The 19,141-nt window shown below is 44.1% G+C and overlaps 1 long non-coding RNA gene across 1 annotated transcript in view; it reads left to right on the top strand.

Annotated features, from left to right (window-relative positions):
- LOC141252934 (uncharacterized) overlaps positions 1-8,123 on the top strand; it is a 97,475-nt gene extending 89,352 nt beyond the window's left edge. The window contains exon 3 of the long non-coding RNA XR_012314158.1: positions 7,720-8,123. This is a non-coding gene — a long non-coding RNA (uncharacterized lncRNA). The remainder of the gene's footprint in view (positions 1-7,719) is intronic.
- Positions 8,124-19,141: the final 11,018 nt, after the last annotated feature.

Raw genomic sequence — 19,141 nt, 5'->3', positions numbered from 1 at the left:
TATGTATTATATTCTAGGTTCTTCAAAGTAGCCACCTTTTGCTTTGATGACTGCTTTGCACACTCTTGGCATTCTCTTGATGAGCTTCAAGAGTCACCGGAAATGGTCTTCCAACAATCTTGAAGTAGTTCCCAGAGATGCTTAGCACTTGTTGACCCTTTTGCCTTCACTCTGCTGCCCAGCTCACCCCAAACCATCTCGATTGGGTTCAGGTCTGGTGACTGTGGAGGCCAGGTCATCTGGCGTATCACCTCATCACTCTATTTCTTGATCAAATAGCCCTTACACAGCCTGGAGGTGTGTTTGGGGTCATTGTCCTGTTGAAAAATAAATGATGGTCCAACTAAACGCAAACCAGATGGAATAGCATGCCGCTGCAAGATGCTGTGGTAGCTATGCTGGTTCAGTATGCCTTCAATTTTGAATAAATCCCCACAGTGTCACCAGCAAAGCACCGCCACACCATCACACCTCCTCCTCCATGCTTCACGGTGGGAACCAGGCATGAAGAGTTCATCCGTTCACCTTTTCTGCGTCGCACAAAGGCACGGTGGTTGGAACCAAACATCTCAAATTTGGACTCATCAGACCAAAGCACAGATTTCCACTGGTCTAATGTCCATTCCTTGTGTTCTTTAGCCCAAAAAAGTCTCTTCTGCTTGTTGCCTGTCCTTAGCAGTGGTTTCCTAGCAGCTATTTTACCATGAAGGCCTGCTGCACAAAGTCTCCTCTTAACAGTTGTTGAAGAGATGTGTCTGCTGCTAGAACTCTGTGTGGCATTGACCTGGTCTCTAATCTGAGCTGCTGTTAACCGGCGATTTCTGAGGCTGGTGACTCGGATTACCTTATCCTCAGAAGCAGTGGTGACTCTTGGTGTTCCTTTCCTGGGGAGGTCCTCATGTGAGCCAGTTTCTTTGTAGCGTTTGATGGTTTTTGCAACTGCACTTGGGGACACTTTCAAAGTTTGCCCAATTTTTCGGACTGACTGACCTTCATTTCTTAAAGTAATGATGGCCACTCATTTTTCTTTACTTAGCTGCTTTTTTCTTGCCATAATACAAATTCTGACAGTCTATTCAGTAGGACTATCAGCTGTGTATCCACCAGACTTCTGGACAGCACAACTGATGGTCCCAACCCCATTTATAAGGCAAGAAATCCCACTTATTAAACCTGACAGGGCACACCTGTGAAGTGAAAACCATTTCTGGTGACTATCTCTTGAAGCTCATCAAGAGAATGCCAAGAGTGTGCAAAGCAGTCATCAAAGCAAAAGGTGGCTACTTTGAAGAACCTAGAATATAAGACATATTTTCAGTTGTTTCCCACTTTTTTGTTAAGTATATATATATGTATATATATACACTGACATGCGACGCGTCTTTCAGGAACGCAGCATGTCAAATTCTCTTGCGGAGTCACCAGTCTCCGCAACAGAAATTTGACCACTAGAATGTATTGAATGCGGTAAATCCGCATGGTTCAGTGGACACATGCGGATTTACCTGTGTTCAATAGAATGCAGCTTTTTGGCCGCAGCAAAAATATGCTGCGTCCAAGGCGCTGCTATGTCCAGATCGTGGGCACATAGCCTAAAATAAAAAAAAATGGCGTGGGTTCCCGCGTCATTTTTATAACCAGCAGAGGGAAAGCCGACCGCTGGGAGCTGATATTACTAGCCGGGGAAGGGGCCGTTAGCAAAAAATGTTCCCTGGCTATTAATAACAGACCACAGCTGTTTGCTTAGCCTTTACTGGACAGATTACAGGGGGACCCCCAAAAAAAATTGATGTAAGGTCAGCCAATAAAATCTAACCAGAAAAGGCTAAACAGACAGCTGCGGGCTGATATTACTAGCCAGGGAAGGGGCCATGGATACTAGCCCCCACTGCGGCTAATAATATCAGCTCTCAGCAGTCCCAGAAATGGTGCATCCATAAGATGTGCCAAATCTGGCGCTTAGCCTCTGCTCTTCTTACTGCCGTGTAGCGGTGGCAAGTGGGATAATAGTGTTTGGGTTCATGTCAGCCTTGTATTGGCAGTTGACATGAAGCCCAGGTTAGTAATGGAGGGCGTCTATAAGACGCCCCCATTACTAACCTCATAGTAATGTTTTTGATGCTTTTTCAATAAAGACACGGCCAGAATAATGTCTTTTATTGAAATAAAATTACACACGGTTTTAATAATTTATTCACAAATAAAAAACACTGTTATACTCACATAACCCTAATCCCCGAATCCCTCATCTCCTGTAAAAAAAAACAAAAATAAAAAACAACCATATCCCTCACCTGTCCGCCGTCATTACGTAATCCCAGTATCCCACGGCGATCCGGGTCACTTATACAGCAGCCACATCAATCACTGATGTGACTGCTGTAATAATAATAATCTTTATTTATATAGCGCCAACATATTCTGCAGCGCTTTACAATTCAGAGGTTCATATACAACAGTCATAAGTAACATAGGTAAAGATAGTACAATAATTAAAGCAAAAATAATGACGACCCTGCTCGTAAGAGCTTACAATCTACAATGAGGTGGGGGTGACACAAAATACAATGGTTTATTTACAATGATGGTCCAGCCATCTTGAGGGGATGAGAGATAGATAAAGGCTGCATGAGCTCATCACCAGCCAGTATCTGTAGTGCTTTTGGGTTAGGTGGAGACTTATGTTTGGAGAAATAATGGTTGGGCTATAAGAATATAAAAGGACTTCGATTAGGGAACGTGATAGGTCGCCCTAAACAGGTATGTTTTTAGGGAGCGCCTAAAACTGTGTAAGTTGTGGTTCGTCCTAATTTCTTGGGGTAGAGCATTCCAAAGAATAGGTGCAGCTCGGGAGAAGTCTTGAAGCCGGGAGTGGGAGGTACGGTTTAGTGCGGATGTTAGTCGAAACTCGCTTGCGAAGCGTAGAGAACGGATAGGCCGATAAACAGAAATGAGGGAAGAGATGTAGGGGGGTGCCACACTGTGGAGAGCTTTGTGGGTGAAAACAAGCAATTTAAATTGGATCCTATAATTCATGGGCAGCCAGTGCAATGACTGGCACAGAGCAGAGGAGTCTGAGTAACGGTTAGCCAAGTAGATGACCCTGGCTGCAGCATTAAGGATAGACTGGAGAGGGGAAAGTCGAGTGAGGGGGAGGCCAATTAATAGAGAGTTACAGTAGTCAAGGCGGGAGTGGATCAGGGCAGCAGTGAGGGTTTTTATTGTTTCCAAGGTGAGAAAGGGGTGGATTCTAGAGATGTTCTTCAGGTGCAAGCGACAAGAGCTGGCAAGAGATTGTATATGGAAGGTGAAGGAGAGATTGGTGTCAAACACAACACCCAGACAATGCGCCTGCTGGGTCAGCGTTATTGCGGTGCCACACACGGAGAGAGAGATGTCAGATTTAGGGAGGTGAGTAGACGGCGGGAACAGAAGAAGTTCAGTTTTGGAAAGGTTGAGTTTCAGATAGAGAGCGGACATGATGTTAGAAACTACGGCCAGACAGTCACTGGTGTTCTATAGTACAGTGGGGGTTAGGTCAGGGGAGGAGGTGTATAGTTCTGTGTCATCAGCATAAAGATGGTACTGAAAACCAAATTTGCTGATTGTCTGTCCAATTAGGGGCTGTGTAGAGATAGAAGAGGGCCAAGGACTGAACCCTGAGGAACCCCAATAGTGAGAGGAAGGGGGGAAGAGATAGAGCCAGCGAACGATACACTGAAAGAGCGGCCAGATAGGTAGGAGGAGAACCAGGAAAGAGCAGTGTCCTTTTTACCGATTGAGTGAAGCATAGAGAGTAGGAGGTGGTGGTCAACGATGTCAAAAGCTGCAGAGAGGTCAAGAAGAATGAGCAGAGAGTAGTCACCATTACGTTTTGCTGTCAGAAGGTCATTGGTTACTTTGATGAGTGCAGTTTCTGTAGAATGTAGGGGGCAGAAGCCGGACTGTGATGGGTCTAGAAGAGAGTGAGTGGAGAGGTAACTGGTAAGGCAGGAGTAGACAAGGCGATCCAAGAGTTTAGAGATGAAGGGGAGATTGGAGACTGGTCTGTAGATGTTTGTGCAGGAAGGGTCAAGGAAGGGTTTTTAATAATGGAGTAATCATGGAGTGTTTGAAGGAGGAGGGGAAGATACCAGAAGAGAGGGAGAGGTTGAAGATTTTAGTTAGTTGAGTAGTGACGACTGAAGAAAGAGACTGGAGTAGATGTGAGGGGATGGGGTTAGTGGTGCATGTAGTGGGATGAGAAGAAGAGAGGAGCCTGGAGACTTCTTCTTCTGTGACTGGGTCAAATGTGGAGAGTGATCCAGAGGGGATGTGGGGAGGTATGGGAGTCATGGTACTTGGTGGCTGGGAGCTGATTTCCTGACGGATGGTGTCTATTTTCTCTGTGAAGTAGGAGGCCAAGTCCTCAGCACAAATGTCTGTAATGGGAGCCTGGGCTTTAGGACTGAGGAGGGAGAGAAAGGTGTTGAAGAGTTTTTTGGAGTTGTTGGATAGTGAGGAGATCAGGGTCGTGAAGTAGGTCTGTTTGGCTAGGTGAAGGGCAGAGTTATATGTTTTTAACATAAATCTATAGTGGATAATGTTTTCTAGTGTGCGAGTTTTCTTCCATAGGCGTTCGGCACTTCTAGAGCATCGCTGGAGAAATCGGGTTTGCGGTGTGAGACAGGGCTGTTTTACTCTCTATTTAGAGGTTCTGAGGGTGAGGAGTGCTACTTGGTCCAGCGTGCTTCTGAGAGTGTCATTGTAGTGGTTTACAGCCAGATCAGGACAGGACAGAGAGGAGATTGGAGACAGTGATGAGTGAAGGAAGTCTGTAAGTTTATGAGGGTTAATCGCTTGTAGATTTCTGAATGTGTGATAGGTAGGAGTGTGCTCGGGCAGGCGAGGATTTGTGAGCATGAAGGAGAGAATGTTATGATCAGAGAGGGGAAGAGGAGAGTTATTTAGGTGGGGGATTGAACAAAACCAGGCAAAGACCAGATCAAGGGTGTTTCCGTCTTTGTGTGTCTCAGATGTTGAAAGCTGTGAGAGGCCAAGAGAACTGGTTAAAGATAGAAGCTGGGATGCAGATGAGGAGGTGGTGCTGTTTATGGGGATGTTGAAGTCTCCCAGGAAAAGGGTTGATAAATCTGAGGACATGAAGTGCGGCAGCCAGGCAGAAAAATGGTCAAGGAACTGGGTTGGTGACCTGGAGGACAGTATACGACCGCTACTCTGAGGGAGAGGGGATGGAAGAGCCTGATGATGTGGACCTCAAAAGAAGGGAATGAGAGTGATGGAACTGGGGGGGATGACCTGGAAGGTGCATTGTGGGGACAGAAGTATGCTGTAGAAGACAGCACTATACACTGACATGAGTGTAATCACTTCTGTCAGTGTTCATCGCTCCGCTGCTGGGGCTGAGTTTACCAGAGCTCATCAGCTGAAGAACAGCTGATAAGCTCCGGTGACCTCATTTACCGTATCAATGTTGCGTGGGAACATTCCCACGTAGCACCGGTGCCGTAAAGTGAGGTCCTTGAACTCTCAGCTGATGAACTCCGGTGAACTCAGTCCCTGTAGGGCAGCGATGTACACTGCTGGGAGCGAGCGTCCTCATGTCAGTGTATTGCCGGATGCCGGATGATCCCGCTGTTATCAGTGGGAGCAGCGGTCTGATGATGGGAGGAGTAGTCTTCTTCCCCAGCCTGAGTACCATTCTGAGTGTGTTTTTGCGGCATATTTGACTCATTGACTTGAATTGAGTCAGTCAAATACACAGCAAACATCTTCAGCAAATCTGCAAATATATTTATACCTGTGGGTTTGCTGCGGTTCAATTGAAGTCAATGAGCCGAAAATGCTGCAGAAATGCTAAAAAGAATGGACATGCTGCGGATTTAAACGCAATGACAATCCTGTCATGGAAATTCCTGATCATGTGCACAGCATATCAGCATTGTCATTGCATTAGCAGGCACACAGATTTCCTAACGTTTTTGGTGCATTTCTGAGATGAAAAAACACTGCAAAAACGCATCAAAAATGCACAGTGTGCACATAGCCTAAAAAAAATCAACTGTGTCCACATTGTATCTTTTGCCAAAGATTCATAATGACTCAAAGAAACCTTCAGGTAGACCCATAATTTTTGGGATGGGGAGGTTTATGGAGAATGTGTGTAAATTCTTTGAAGCACACTTGAAACTGCTGGTGCAGTGGTTACCCTCATATATAAGATATACAGTGGCTCTTTTTCAGCATATTGATGGAATTCATTTGGAGGAGGACATGATGCTTGTGACATGTAGAGCTGAGTCACCTAATATTTTTTACAGATAGAGGACACAGTTGATTGTTCAGCACCTAATTTGTTCTGACCCATAATTTCATTATGCTTAATGAGTCCTTCTACCTACTGTTCTAGGGTACAGCCATGGGAGCAGATTATGTGCACTTATATGCTAATTTTTCCTGGGGCTATCTTCTGTTAGGCAGACACATGTCAATGAACCATGGGCACGGCTAAATGACAATGTGTTTCTGAATTATGAAAAGAGAGGATGGTGGCGCTATTGGGTTGGCCCTTGTGTACCTGCTGCAAGAGGGACAACTACCACAAGTTGTCTGGATAGGTGCTTTAAAAAAGGAAATAGACTTGTGCTTGTAGCATAGGGCAGAGACGAATATAAATAGCGGATTCCAGATGATAAAAAATAAACAATTTTATTGAGGTTTGGTTAAACATATAAAAGGATATAAGTAAGATGGGTGCTTAAAATATAATATAATATAGAAGTTGATTATAAAAATAATTAAGTAAAAATGGGGCTGGTCATCGTGGTCCCAGGTAACAGGTGTGAAGTGCTTCTTAGGTCAGTGTGGTTGGTAGTTCTATGCAGGGATGATCCCCTGGGGAGAAGAGTGCTGTTTAGAATAATTTGAGAATGAGTTGCCCGTGGGTAGGTTTAAGAAGGATAATTACCTGTGGGGTTTTTTTTTTGGAGAAAGGGGGAGTTAATCCAGCCTGGTGGAAAATCTCCAGGGTGAGGTAAGACTGCGGATAAAAGGTAGAAAATTGAGGCCTCAGGCTGCAAAGATATTTAGGTTATCTTAGGGGCAATCATATACCTGAGACGGTGGTAGTCCTGGTTGAGGGATACTTGAGTGGGAAGGGGAAAGAGAAACAAAAGGCCCCTTGGATAATGAGAAGTCCTATGGGGGAGAAAAAGGGAGGGAGGAGATAAATTAAATGCAGTCAGGGGGCGACAGCGGCCTGCTACAGAAAGCAGGTGATGGGTTTACCTGTAATAGTCAGGTCAGTAGACGGTAGCCGCTGATCCTGGATATTTTCCAGATATACCTTAGAAGCCAGGGAGTGCCTGGTGGGTCATAAATCCGGTGTAGGTGTAGGTAGCCATGGGAGCAGATTATGTGCACTTATATACTAATTTGTTCCTGGGGCTATCTCCTGTTAGGCAGACGCATGTCAATGAACCACGTCGTTATGTGGGCACGGTTAAATGACAAAGTGTTTCTGGTTTAGTAAGGGACTTCATAACAATTGGAATTATTCATTGAATGACAATGACTAAAATGTCTATCATGCATTCAAATATGGTTTCAGAAAGTTAGAATTCTCAATTAATTTGGAATGAGCTATAGCCAAACAAATGTATACCATAATGGGACACCAATGAATGCCTATTTACATGTTACCTCCTCTCACCCCCACAGGCCAATAAAGCCATCCATGCAGGCCAAATTTGAGAATAAGATCGATTTGTTCAACCCAAGAGAGTTTTGACAGAAGCGCAGAAGATCTAAAACTGTGTTTTGTTGATTTTCTTTGCATCAAGAAAGATTTCCTTAGTGCTAAAAGAACATATAGTCAGCAACTTCTCCACACAAGTGTGATTTAACAAAAAACAGAGTTTAAAGTGTAATTGGTTTCCAACTGCCGCGCACCTCGGAATGAGAAAACGCGTCATCAAATATTGGGCCATTAAGTTAGCTGATCATGTTTTGGAATAATATTTATTGGTACAAACTGACATTACTGCTTGACTTTCAAAGAAGTTTCAGGACCATCTCTTTAAGAGCCATTACCAAGCAGCTCTAAAGAAGTCCCATTTTGGAAGCAGGGGACCAATATGCGGATGTTTTCCGTGTGGCTGATGCACTGCCTGCCCAAATATTGAGAGGACCTGTGATTTTCAGGATTCCACTGGCAATAACAAATATTATTAAAGAACATATTATGTGTTCCACCAAATCAGTAATTTATTATGCTGCATGGATATGTCTGCAAATATATATTGGTCTCACAGCAAAAGAACTGAAAGTTTGCTTGTGTGAGCACGTACAAGATATCATAGCAGCCAGGGATGTGGAACGCATTGAGTCTCTCAAACCCATTGCTCTTATTTCATATTGCATCATTCCTGTGAAACTACACTTTTTGAAAGTGAGGGGATAGATTGTATCCTAATAGTTATATGCAGAGCGATGTTGCTCGCTGCCTTGCACAATGCAAGTCTAAGTGGATATGGACCCTGGATAACTTACGCCCACAGATTCTCAACAAGACCCTTATTTTTCCTCAATACTTTGATCATTGACCCCTGTCTGAGTCTCCTAGTTTTTCATTTCAGTTTGTGCCTTGGTTTTAGCACAAGAGCTCATTTGTCTTTGCTTTTTACAGACTTGAATACTAGCACCTGATATATTGTTGCAGCCTTACAGGCAGCTTTGTGTTGTACAGCATCCTGTTTTGATGCCTTGGAGAGGGCGCCTGGTAATGTACGCAGATGTATATGCATATACAGTATCGGTGCATGCATGCACATGTGTGCACATACATCTACATTTGTATATATAAAAAAGTTTATTGGATAACTATTAATCCAGTCTTAAATATCTATCTTATCTATAGTGTTCTATTGCTGGGCAGTAACATTTCTTTTATTCTAACATGATGCATAAACTTTATTCTTTGATGTGGTCATTTTGACATTTATGGTCTGTCTTAAACCTTTACTATATACAACCCCTGGCAAAAATTATGGAATCTCCGGGCTTGGAGGATGTTCATTCAGTTGTTTAATGTTGTTGAAAAAAAGCAGATCACAGACATGGCACAAAACTAAAGTCATTTCAAATGGCAACTTTAGGGCTTTAAGAAACACTAAAAGAAATCAAGATAAAAAATGTGGTACTCAGTAAGGGTATTTTTTTTCAGACCAAGCAGAGGGAAAAAATTATGGAATCACTCAATTCTGAGGAAAAAATCATGGAATCACCCTGTAAATTTCCATTTCAGAAACTAACACCTGCATCAAATTAGATCTGATTGTTAGTCTGCATCTAAAAAGGAATGATCACACCTTGGAGAGCTGTTGCACCAAGTGGACTGACACGAATCATGGCTCCAACACGAGAGATGTCAATTGAAACAAAGGAGAGGATTATCAAATTCTTAAAAGAAGGTAAATCATCACACAATGTTGCAAAAGATGTTGGTTGTTCACAGTCAGCTGTGTCTAAAATCTGGACCAAATACAAACAACATGGGAAGGTTGTTAAAGGCAAACATACTGGTAGACCAAGGAAGACATCAAAGCGTCAAGACTGGAAACTTAAAGCAATATGTCTCCAAAACAGGAAATGCACAACAAAACAAATGAGGAACGAATGGGAGGAAATTGGAGTCAATGTCTGTGACCGAACTGTAAGAAACCGTCTAAAGAAAATGGGATTTACATACAGAAAAGCTAAACATAAGCCATCATTAACACCTAAACAGAAAAAAAAAAAAAGGTTACAATGGGCTAAGGAAAAGCAATCGTGGACTGTGGATGAGTGGATGAAAGTCATATTCAGTGATGAATCGCGAATCTGTATTGGGTAAGGTGATGATGCTGAAACTTTTGTTTGGTGCCGTTCCAATGAGATTTATAAAGATGACTGCATAAAGAGAACATGCAAATTTCCACAGTCATTGATGATATTGGGCTGCATGTCAGGTAAAGGCACTGGGGAGATGGCTGTCATTACATCTTCAATAAATGCCCAAGTTTACTTTGATATTTTGGACAGTTTTCTTATCCCATCAATTGAAAGGATGTTTGGGGATGATGACATCATTTTTCAAGATGGTAATGCATCCTGCCATAGAGCAAAAACTGTGAAAACATTCCTTGAAAGAAGACACATAAGGTCAATGTTATGGCCTGCAAATAGTCCGTATCTCAATCAATCCAATTGAAAATCTTTGGTGGAAGTTGAAGAAAATGGTCCATGACAATGCTCCAACCTGCAAAGCTGATCTGGCTACAGCAATCAGAGAAAGTTGGAGCCAGATTGATGAAGAGTACTCTTTGTCACTCATTAAGTCCATGCCTCAGAGACTGCAAGCTGTTATTAAAGCCAGAGGTGGTGCAACAAAATACTAGTGATGTATTGGAGTGTTCTTTTGTGTGTTTGTTTTTCATAATTCCATAATTTTTTCCTCAGAATTGAGTGATTCCATAATTTTTTCCCTCTGCTTGGTCTGAAAAAAATTACCCTTACTGAGTACCACATTTTTTATCTTGATTTCTTTTAGTGTTTCTTAAAGCCCTAAAGTTGCCATTTGAAATGACTTTAGTTTTGTGCCATGTCTGTGATCTGCTTTTTTTCAACAACATTAAGCAACTGAATGAACATCCTCCGAGCCTGGTGATTCCATTTTGCCAGGGGTTGTATACTGAATCAGACTGTATGAATGCACTGACATCTACACCACCTGCCCAACTGTTAGAACCCTCCTGTTTGTTTTTTTCCATCTTGTGTTTTGCGGTCACGTGACCAGCTGCCTATATATTCCAGCTCCGTCCTTCTGGCTTTGCTGGACTTCAGTGTTGTTTTGACTGTCTCTCTAGCCAGGTGCTTCCGTGCCTATCTCTGTCAGTTCTTGGTCCTCTGGGACCGTTAGTACTTTTTGTCAGTTTGTCCTTTTTTTCTCTGCAACAACTTCTGTTTAGGAGGTGTCCCATTTTTGTCCCAGTCCTTAGTTCTTTTAGGGACCCCTCCCCTTATGCTATAGGTCTTCGTTCAGACTAGCCGAGGACAAAGGCGGGTCTGTTCGCTAGGAACAGGCAGCCCGCTGCATCGTAGGGATTCAGCTTAGTCTAATTGTAGGGACAGCTTTCCCCTATCTTTCCTTAGTACTTGTTGCAAATCATAACACCAACCTCCTATAACTTTATACTGTGTGGTATAACGTAGTAACCATGGAGTGGTCGCACAACGATGTTGTTGTGTTTAATCAAGCAACAACGATATTGTCGTGTTCAGCCACTTGACGGTGCTGAACATGATGGGATGATGGGGGGGGTCTTGTTTAGTGTATGACACCGCTCTGTCGGCACTCCTTATTGTTTAAAATTCAGATAATGGGCCAGCCCTTCTTTGTTAGGGAGTTTTTTACGAACTTTACACTGGGATGACACCATACCCTTACGAAGGTTACACCAAAACGCATGTCAGAGCTGGCACCATCCAGAAGGCATCATGCTTCCATGGGTATGTACTGGTTCTGCATTGAGCGATTACATTTTGACATATGACTTTGCCACTTTTTATATATATTTTTCATGCTCAGCTTACACCTATTTTTCTGGCCCACAGCATATTGTTGTCAGACATACAGTCATGGCTGAAAGTGTTGGCACCCTTGAAATTGTTCCAGAAAATGAAGTATTTCTCCCAGAAAATGATTGCACACATGTTTTGTTATACACGTTTATTTCCTTTGTGTGTATAGGAACAACACAAAACACAGAGGAAGCAAAGGCAAATTGGACATAATTTCACACAAAACCCCCAAAATGGACAGGACAAAATTGTTGATACCCTCAGCTTAATATTTGGTTGCACACCCTTTGGAATAAATAACTGCAATCTATCATTTCCTATAACCATCAACAAGCTTCTTAGACTTCTCAACTGGAATTTAGGACTACTCTTTTTTTGCAAACTGCTCTAGGTCTTTTATATTTGAAGGGTGCCTTCTCCCAACAGCAATTTTAATATCTCTCCACAGGTGTTCAATGGGTTTTAGATCCTGACTTATTGCTGGCCACTTCAGAACTCTCCAGCACTTTGTTTCCATCTATTTCTGGGAGCTTCTTGAAGTATGTTTGGGGTCATTGTCCTGCTGGAAGACCCATGACCTAGGATGCAAACCAAGCTGACACTGGGCACTACATTGCGACCCAAAGTTCTTTGGTATTCTTCAGATTTCATGATGCTTTGCACACAGTCAAGGCACCCAGTGCTAGAGGCAGAAAAACAACCCCAAAACATCTTTGAACTGCCAAAATATTTGACTGCAGGAACTGTGTTCTTTTCTTTGTAGGCCTCATTCCTTTTTTAGTAACAGTAGAATGATGTGCTTTACCAAAAAGCTCTATCTTGGTCTCATCTGTCCACAAGATGCTTCCCAGAAGGATTTTTGCTTACTCATGTACACTTTGGCAAACTGCAGTCTAGCTTTTTTATGTCTCTGTGTCAGCAGTGGGGTTCTCCTGGGTCTCCTGCCATAGCATTTCATTTCATTCAAATGTCGACAGATAGTTCGCGCTGACACTGATGCACCCTGAGCCTACAGGACAGTTGAATTTCTTTGGGACTTGATTTTAGGCTGCTTATCCACCATCCAGACTATCCTGCATTAGCTACAGTGTTATCCTGCATCCTACTGGTGTGTAATATACACTCCATTAAGATCCATTCTTTACCAGTGCTCTACAGACCATCTATTGTGTACACTGTAGGGATACTCACCAGTGATGCACACGATAATTGTAGTCAATAATTTTCCTTTTTCGTTTTCATTCTGCCGAGACCACCATGACCACTGCTTACATCCATAACTTGTCCCTGCAAAATGGAACATAGACATTTTTGACTTACTGCTAGAGTTGAGCCACCCCCATAGTGTTCGAGTTCGGTTCGGTTCGTCGAACACCCGTATGTTCGTCGAACTGTTCGTCGAACACCTTCGAACACCGTTAAAACCAATGGCAGGCAAACAAAAACACATAGAAACACATAGAAAACACCTTCAAAGGTGTCCAAAAGCTGACAAACTGCTCAGCAGACACAACTAACACATGGAAAAGTGACAAGTACATATAGTCATGCGAAAAGAAAAGAGGTGGAGGAGTAAAAGGAGGGGGAGACACAGATATAGGCATGTCATGCCCTTCTAAAACCAAAGAAGTGCGAAGCTGACACGGCCAGTCCGTTCCTGCCCGTGCGACCTTCGTGTCGCCGGGTTTGTGCCAGAGCTGCGGTGGACCCTGACGGCCAGCCCCCCTCTCCCAATACTGGTGCCTGTCCGCTGGTGGGTCAAGCGAGCCCCCCTGCGGTGGAGGCAGGTCTAAGCTTTTTAATTTAAATTGTCTCTGTAATTTGAATGAGTACACTTTAAATCCTTTTACAAGGATCTATTGGAGGGCAAGTCTGATGCCAGCAGCCGCGGGAATTCCAGCTCCAGTAGCGTCCACTAGAGCTGGTGCAGTTAAAAAGCTTTTATAAGGATCCCAGTCCCAGCCCCTGTGCCTTGGGGTGCCTCCCCGATGCTCTTCACTGAGTGTCCCGGGGGCCCGAAGCATTTCCTTTGAAAAAATTAAGTGTCCAAACTACAGGTGGTGTAGCTTGCTTAACAGGTGGGATAATCCGCTGACTAGCAGACACTGCTACTAGGTCCAAAGTATTTCCTGGGCTAGATGCAGTCAAAAATTGGTAATTAGATCTACAGGCGGTGGCTACTCCGCTGACTAGCAGACACTGCTACTAGGCCCAAAGTATTGCCTGGGCTAGATGCAGTTAAAAATTTGTAATTAGATACTCTCGTTGGATGCTGAGAAAGCATTCCATAGAGTCTCTTGGCACGCCATATATTATTCTCTTAAAAAACTTGGGGTAGGGGTCTAGGGGACCCTTTTATAGCCAAAATCATGGCCCTGTATCGCAATCCGTCAGCTAGGCTGAAGATAAATGGAACATTTTCATCACCTTTCATAATCACCAATGGGACAAGGCAGGGATGTCCTCTGTCCCCTCTCTTATACATCCTAGTGATGGAGCACCTGCTCTCATCAATTCGCGATAACCCCAATATTAGGTGGATTGAGGTGGGAGGCACCGAGTACAAGTGCTCAGCATTTGCTGATGATGTCCTAGTATATATCACTCAATCACATATCACTCAATCACATATATCCATCCCTGCTGTTATGGCTGAAATAGATCACTTTGTTACAAGGTCAAATTTTAAAATCAATGCAGCGAAGTCTGAGACCCTCGATGTCTCCCTCCCCAAATCTATACAGGATTCCATCCAGTCCAACTTTCCCTTTGTCTGGCCCTCACAAGGTATCAAATACTTAGGAATTCGTATTCATAGAGACCTCTCCCGTCTATTTTATCTTAATTTTGTGCCCTTTATTTAACAGCTCCATAAAGATCTTACTTCTTGGACGCTGAAGGATTTTTCCTGGTTCGGCAGAATAAGTATACTAAAAATGAACGTCCTACCTAAACTCTTATACCTCTTCCAAACCATTCCCGTGGTAATTCCCTCAAATTTTTGGAAAAGACTACGCAGTAGCTTTTAGTCTCCCCAGGATGACACAGGTGGGGCAGATGGTGGTTGTCCCGGCCCGCTAGGCGCATTGTAGCACAGTGAGCTTCACACTGCAACTTATGCTTCATATCCATGTGACGGTTCATGCATGAAGTACTCAAACTAAGTATTTTTTGGCCTCTACTTAGCTTTTGGTGACAAATGTTACAGATAACACGAGTTGGGTCATCCTTAGCGATCTGAAAAAATGCACAGGCTATGCAAGGTTTAGAGCCCATGCGACTCTGCTACTAGCAATACTATCAAATGATTGGCTGGGTTAGATGCAGAGCGTCTGGGTTTGGTTGGGGGTCCCCGCAGTCTGCCTAGGCTAGATGCAGTTAAAAATTCTCATTAGATACACAGGCGGTGCAGCTTGCTTCGCAGCTGGGCTAATACGCCCAAAGTATTGGTAGACTCTATACTAAATAAGGAAGGATTCACTGACTGTGGTGGCCCCTCCGTGGGCCGTGGCGATTGGTGGAGATTTGGTGGATGATTATAGGAAAAAGCTCCTTAATAGAGAAAGTTGGTGGATTTATACTTTAAATACACGTGTACCAGCGGGTTTAAACATCAGACATGATTTGATGTATCATTATGAGTGATCATTTATAGATTATTATATATATGTTCCTTTTTTCTTCTTTTCTTTTTCTTTTTGATCATTTACATTTATATGCATTGTTTCTATGCTATACGATTTTAACATGGTATGTGTGTTTACATTTCTGATTAACTCAGCCTTGAACAGGTGCATAGCAGGACATGACATATAAATACCACTTCCTTCCTGTTTTTTTGCTATGCAATGATTAAGAACTCGTATATATATTGTGCAGAAAGAAGGGTGAAAGTCCGCCCAGGCGGGAGGAAATTGGAGTTTCATAACACATATTTGAACTGGAGAGGTATTAGAGGCTTGCAATGGCCACAGGCACTAATGGAGGTAACCAAGGTAGGGAGAGAGGCAAGAGGTCCGGTCATCTTTGTTATACAGGCCGGGGAAAACGACATAGCTTATCACAAGAGCGCATAACTAATGGCAATAATGAAACTAGACACTGAGCGCTTCAGAGAATTTTTCACAAAACTAACTATAGTATGGTCAGAGATTGTGCCGAGAACGGAATGGCAAGGTGCGTGAGACATCACGGCCATCGAACGGACAAGGCAGGTAATAAATATTCGGATGGCAAAATTTATAAGAGACAGAGGCTGTGTAGTGATACGACACCGACAACTGGAAGGAGATAAAGCAGGCCTCATACGGCCCGACGGTGTTCACTTAATGGATATTGGACTGGACATATTCCTGTCAGGACTCCAGGATGGAGTGGAACAAGCGTTAAGAGTGATGGATGGGGGTCGGAGTCCTGCATACGAGTAAGCAGGATCCTCCGTGGCCTGGAAATAGAAAGGACATGTTGGAGAGTTACACTTATTGGCCAACTTGCCGTTGTGGAGACTGGAGACACAGGGCATGCTGCAACAAGCTGAATTATTTTAGAAATAAAATGCATTTCTAATGGAATGAGTATAAACAGTTAATAAAGCTGTGACCGATCCTCACCCATCCAGTTGTAAGAGTTACATGATTGTATTGTCAATGAAAGGGGGGCGTTAGGGGGCTGAGCATCTGGGTTTGGTTAGGGGTCCCCACAGTCTGCCTAGGCTAGATGCATTTAAAAATCATTATTAGATACACAGGCGGTGCAGCTTGCTTCGCAGCTGGGTTACTACGCTGACTAGCAGGCACTGAAGCTTTGGAGCAGACCTCTGAGTAAACAGCTCTTCAGACTCAACCATCTGTGTTACCCCAAGCCATAGTGTATGTATTTTCTTATGGTTAAAAGGGGGGGGGGAGACCCAACGGAGACCCAACCCACCTCTAATTGACGATGGCAACGTCACGTAAAACAAAGCAAGGGGACTCCAAAAAGAGTCTCCATTTTTTCCAAAAATTTGTGGCACAGACACCACTTAAGTGGCATCAATTGCCCCAGAGTTGCTTAAAACGGTTGGTTAGAATGAGTACCACACACTGCTACTATGCCCAAAATTATTTTCCAGACAAGATGCAGCTAAAAATTATTAGTAATTTGCAAGCTGGTGGAGCTTAATACAGATGGCATAATAGAATGAGTACCGCACACTGCTACAGGCCCAAAATTATTTTCCAGACAAGATGCAGCTAAAAATTATTAGTAATTTGCAAGCTGGTGGAGCTTAGTATAGATGGCATAATAGAATGAGCACCGCACACTGCTACAGGCCCAAAATTATTTTCCAGACAAGATGCAGCTAAAAATTATTAGTAATTTGAAAGCTTAAAACAGTTGGTGAGGTGATTTTACAAAATCCTCAAGCTTTTACTCTCCCCAGGATGACACAGGGGTAGAAAAGTCCTTGCGGATCCATGATTTGTTCATCTTTATGAACGTGAGTCTGTCTACATTCTCAGTGGACAGCCGCGTGCGCTTATCTGTCAGCACACCACCAGCAGCGCTGAACACACGTTCAGAGAGAACGCTGGCTGTGGGGCATGACAAGATCTCCAAGGCGTAAGTGGCGAGCTCCGGCCATTTATCCAGATTGGAAGCCCAAAAAGAGCAAGGGTCCAGTGACACAGTCATGGCTTCGATGTTGACTATGTGTCAGACTTCTTGTCTCCTGTGGCCTTGCAAAGGATGGGCTAAAAAAGCTGTGAAATGATTCCGCAAAATTGCTGTTACCAGCAGATACTGTGTTTCTGTTACAGTTTGAGTGCTGATCACTCGACAGTCCTGTAGTGAGCTGGCCGGCTCTGGCTGTTCTGTGATAATTGATATAGAGCCTGTTACAGAAGTGATTACACAGGATGATGTTGCCACCTTGTGGCCAGAGGTTGCACCTGCGCAGGGTGTGATGACAGAGAAAAAGACTGAGCTTCCTGTGTCCCGCCCGAGAGACTCACGTGACCAAAGTGGGAAGCAGGAAAAAGTGCGCGAAGAGTCTGCTGTGGTCTGTAAAAAGAGCCAGGACGGTGTGCAGGCCCTCGTGTGTGGCGCAGGAGAGACTCTCAACGTGATTTCTTCTATCTGACACCATATCCTCGGAGCCTTCCCCAGCTTCTGCACTGCTGAAGGATTCAGCTGTTACACTCCCTGCTACTGGAGTGTGGACTACATAAGGGGACCCACCAGAGCTTCTATCCGGATCAGAGAGACTGTAAGCGGGACCTCTGGCGAGAGGCCGAAGTATCCCTTCCTTTCTTTCCGCGAATTCTGCTGTTCCTGTTTTTTTTTTCCGGCTGGGACTCCCTCCTGCAAAGACAGACAGGCCTGCGACAGGGGACACATCCTTCTGGAGTAAAGGACTGGTAACGTGTGAGTAGGGACAGTGAGGGTCAGCTTATCAGTACACGTTATTACTGTGCATATTTACGGTTGTCATTTATTGTTTTTCTTTGCTGTGTTAAAAATGTATACGAGTAAAGATACGGTTATCAAGATAGAGTCTGTGTGTGGGGATCTTGCTGGGCCAGATCATAGATACCAATGCGCGGCCTTGCCCGCGGTCACTTCATCTGGCGTAGTCGGCAGGATCTGTGACCAACAGGATTCCCGCCTAGGCCATGTGTACAGTCAGAAAGCCCCGCCGGTGTCTATTGTGAATCAGGTCAGGAAATTTGACGGACGAAACTACCCTGTACCAGAGTGGGCGGAACAAGTCCGGATACTGGGGGAAATGTATAATATTGACCCTAAGACCTTGGCAGAAATGGCGGTACTGACGCTAGAGGGGGAGGCATGGACGACAGTCAGACTGGAGACGGTCAGGGGCCAGCGTACAGTAGATGATTTGGTGCGGGTGCTGGAGAACACCTATGGGCCGACCACATACCAGGGAACACTGCGACACATGTTCTTTAGACGGACGCAGCTTGAATGGGAGGATATTCCCCAATATGCGAACGCCCTTCAGGTACTCCTTGAACAAACCTGTGGAAAAGGGGAGCAACTAGCTAGTATGGCTTCTCGTGACCTGGTACTGAGAGACCAATTTGTAATAGGACTGAGAGACCAGTATCTTAACCGTACGTTACAGGACTTGATCCGGATGATGCCGGCTCTTACTTTTGCTGAAGTCAAACAGGAAGCCATAGAACGTTCAAGGGGACCCGTCATGGATGTGGGGATTCCAGGTGCTGCGTGCAGATCCATATCTGACATTAAAAATCCGAACAGTGACACGGAAGACCTGAAACAGATGGTAGCAGACTTACAGAGACAGATATTACAGTTAACATTAGACCGACAGGGAGACCAGCGAAGACAGCCTAGTCGTCCCGTGGGACAGTGTTGGTCATGCGGTGATCCTCGCCATAGGGCAAATCGTTGTCCTCAACACTTCCCTCCGCAACAACCTCCGTCGCACCAACGAACAAACCCTCAGTCACCCCAGCAAAGGGAATTTCGATCAGACCAGCGAAGGGAACCCCAG

Source organism: Phyllobates terribilis, unplaced genomic scaffold, assembly GCF_046119375.1.
Source record: "Phyllobates terribilis strain yellow unplaced genomic scaffold, ASM4611937v1 Scaffold_2__4_contigs__length_985480577, whole genome shotgun sequence".
Taxonomy (NCBI): Eukaryota; Metazoa; Chordata; class Amphibia; order Anura; family Dendrobatidae; genus Phyllobates; species Phyllobates terribilis.
Note: the sequence above shows the minus strand (reverse complement) of the source record. Positions and strands in the feature narration are given on the sequence as shown.